Source organism: Morone saxatilis, unplaced genomic scaffold, assembly GCF_004916995.1.
Source record: "Morone saxatilis isolate NCDOM2014 unplaced genomic scaffold, NCSU_SB_2.0 Contig15, whole genome shotgun sequence".
NCBI classification, from domain to species: domain Eukaryota; kingdom Metazoa; phylum Chordata; class Actinopteri; family Moronidae; genus Morone; species Morone saxatilis.
Genome location: NW_023339707.1, coordinates 4,763,050 through 4,766,967, shown reverse-complemented (window position 1 = coordinate 4,766,967; position 3,918 = coordinate 4,763,050). Strand labels below are relative to the sequence as shown.

The 3,918-nt window shown below is 39.8% G+C and overlaps 1 protein-coding gene across 1 annotated transcript in view; it reads left to right on the top strand.

Moving 5' to 3' along the window:
• The window catches only part of chchd6a (coiled-coil-helix-coiled-coil-helix domain containing 6a), a 66,227-nt gene that overhangs the window by 4,292 nt on the left and 58,017 nt on the right, over positions 1-3,918 (top strand). The gene's annotated exons all lie outside the window — the stretch shown is intronic.

The window sequence follows — 3,918 nt, the reverse complement described above, 5'->3', positions numbered from 1 at the left end:
CAATTTCTCCCAGCAGATTGTATCGATACGATTTTAAGTTCTTATTCTTAAAAACTGAAAGGCTGCTGCAAAAGTTTCTTAGATATTAAAAAAAAACGCAAAAAACAGCATCACAAATTACATGTGTGCATGCTTGTAGCAGGCCCCTTACTCCTGTGGTTGGTAACATTCTTAAAAATGCCATATGTGTCTAGTTGCCACGAATCCACTGAACTTTGTTTCCTTATCTATGTACGAAAGTATAAGAACGAAAATGTACACACAACATGAAAACATTAAGGACCGGAGGGAGGTTGTCACGTGAAGAGGGAGTTGGAAAAAGGATAAAACTATAGATACAGCCGAGGGAAGACGGAGACGAGAATAGGAGGCGAGGAGAAGGCCCAGTTGGCAGATTGTCCCTACCACACGCTGGGCCCTTCCTGCTTCCGCGTAGGCTGCCTGGCAGTGTAGATTAGATCAGCTGATCAGGGATTATTATTGAGTGCTGAAGTTTATTGCTCCCGCTGGGGGAGCTATGTGTTTAGAAGTATAAGCGCGAGCGAGGAGTATGATTAAGACGAGAGGGGGTCAGAAGAGGCAATCCGGGGGACGAACAGACTGCTGCGGCCTATCAGGATGGGCAACCACAGCACCACACTCGCACTGCCCCACCCAGGGAACGAGTGAGATTCGACGTGAGTGTATAGTTGTTATCATCTGGTCCAGGGCATACCTTGCGAGCAACACTAGTGGTGTCAGCGTCATGTGCCATTGGATCCCCAGAGTGATCAGAGAAATTCCTTTTGGTTTTATGCATGTTAATGTTTCTGTGACATTTGTGCAACGCCCTGATATCATGACTGCATAGGTTTGCACTCTAATCTAGTCTTCAAAGGTGCCCTGTATATCTGCATGTTGCATGTGCATCATCACATGTGCTTGGTACATTTGCCAAATTCCAGTATTTTACACAGTATAAGATAAGAGATAAGATATTCCTTTAATAGTCCCACAATTGGGAGAATTCCAAAGTATATATAGTAATATCAACTGAAGTTGTAATAATGATTTAACTTAAGTCACAATTAAGATTTTGTGTGATTAAATGTAATGCTAATCCCAACCCACACGACTGAAATGTATGGTGATTTACCAAAATAAGAGATCTGACCCTAAAACTAAAGCAGCTAAATGTAATTCAGCCATCAATAATCTGATTATTTACACCTGTCTTGTCCTACCCTTACATGTCAAAATGTCTTCTCTACAAAATATATTTTCAGTTGCACTGTAATATAAAGCAATTTAGCATAATACATCTGACAGAATATGATAGCAACATTGATTTTTGCCAGCAGATGTACCGCTGAGACCTTGTGTTGAACAGGTCTCTGATCTCCATGAAAATAAACTTTCTAGTTTGAAAGTGAAAGTTTTTTTCATTATTTTGGTGAGGAAGTGATCTGCAGTGTGCACGTGGAACACATACATAAAGGTAAATTATATCACTTGACCCAGCAGCAAATCTGCCCCTCTGCATTCCAGAGCAGACTTTACTGTCTTCTTGTCTGCTTGTGACTGATGTTCAACATCAGGCCAAGAGAGAGCTGCAGTGGACAGTCCGATAATCATCAGGAAGTTTTGAGGATATTGATTTTGCAATAATAAAATATACGTCCCTGTACCACCTTTAAGTTCTGCAAGCTGTAATGCAATATTACAGTTTAAAAACTATTTTTAGCGTGATGACAGTATTACCCATTAAAAGTGAGCTATAGCAGGCCGATACCTTATATGAAAATGTGACTTTTTGTTAATTACAGACCAATGTAAATAGGTCAGAAACTAGCCAATTTTGCAGCAACATAATAAATAGCCATCTATTCTATTCTAGCCAAGAGCCATCTACTCTGATGTTCTCAGTATGTACTATTTGTAAGTACCAAGATTTACTGGACTTACGTCTGTCTGTCTGCTTACACGCCTCGTTTTACCCGACTATCTGACGGTGCAGTGTGGGAAGCTGGCTTTTGAGCACACAGTCAGCCTAATAGCTTTACATGCAGAACCATGTCAGTTCCTGCAGATTACAATTACTGATACAACTGGGGGTCTTATCTGTACCTCGCCGACTCCTCACTCACCTCTCTCCCTCCATTTTCTTCAGTGCCACTCCTGCCATCTCCCCATCTCTTCTTGCACCCTCATTTCCCCCCCTCCTTCTTCTCTCTGTTTTTCTTCCCTTTTCACCCCTCTCTTTCATTACATCTTCTATTTTCCCCCTTAACTCCCACGTCTTCCCCTTCACTGTTCTTACCCTTCATTCCTTGTTTTTTATTCCCAAATACTGGGACAAGCTCTGTGATTAACTGCATGTGAGTTTGTTTGTCTATGTGAATAATGCATTTATTACATGGATCCATCCAAAAGTAAAGCATATGTGTGTTTTGTATTCATACAATATTACGTTTGAAATTGCTTGAAGGATGTAAATTCATTGAAATTCAAGACAACACCTATGCGTTAAGCAAAGCAACTCATTTAACCTGTTTTTCACTCATCTAAATGGCATAATAGCAGTGTGTTACCATATGTCTGACTAAATAAGCAGTCAGAGGAGTACATGATAAAACATCAAGCTACTCACCAGCTCATATGTACCGTTATAATGAACCATGTCCCCATCTGCCTTAGTCTGGTTCCCCTCCTATGTATGTATGTGTGTGTGTGTGTGTGTGTGTGTGTGGGTATGAACACAGCTGTTTCTCTCACACCCGTAACCAAAGTCTGAATGAGTGTGTAAGAGAGAGACAACACTGTCGCTCCATCAGCAGAGAATCTCCAACTGATTACATGGATTTAGGTATAAACAAGAGAGGCAGGTTTGTCCAATCAGAGGCAACATCTGGCTCATTCCAGCAGGGCTGCTTGACAACAGACAGACAGACAAGAGGGATCCCAGCGCTATCTTGCTCTGGAGTGGTGCTGCTGCCTCAAAATACCATCTGGGAATAAGGACTTAGCATAACGTTTGGCCCCATGGTCTTTGTTGTAAAATAGCGGTGGGAGTATTTCTGTGACGTGATGGGTATTCTGTGCTAGTGCTTTTGATATGTAGTACTTCAATGACAATTCTATCAATATAGATATGTACACAGAAAACTCTAAACACACACAGACTGTGTATGGTCCCATACCACACTTTTAACAATGATATCAATAGGTTATGTGAAAATTTAGAGTAAAGATATAAAAATGTGTAACTGTTACATTTTTAAAATAATACAACTATTGCTTTTCTTTTCTTTTTATCAAATATACAATCAAATATACTACATCAGTGCAAATACTTAAATCCACAGACCCATAAAGTGGGAACTTAAGATACTGAGACCAAAACTGCATACACAGCTACAGTACCTGCAACTCTTTATCAAACCAAATACAGGAGCATAATGAAACTCTCCACGTTATAGTGATGTGACTGGAGTTATTTCGGCTTGGGCTTGAGACTGCTTCTGCTGCTTTGATTTCAACCATTATTTTGGTGTCCTCTGTTAGTTCCCTATCGTTATGCAAGTACAATATTAAATGGCTGGATTGCCCTTTTAAAATAAAACATTTGAATGTATGTATTTCACTGATGAACAGACAGTGGTTTGTCTGGTTCTCAATTTAACAGCTTTGGTTAGTCATTGTGAACATTTTTCCCACTGAAGTTTCCCCACAGCATTTTGTAGCAGAGGAACCCAACCTTGCCTTAAGTAAAGAGCACCTCCATTAAATGAGAAGAAATTATTACATTTTTATTCAATGTAATATCAAGCTCTTACAATTTCTGAAAAAACGAGGAGTGGTGCAACATTATACCGCAAAGGTATTCACTGAGTGAGGCGATTTAACCATCTACTAGCAATTATTAAATTATTATTATAT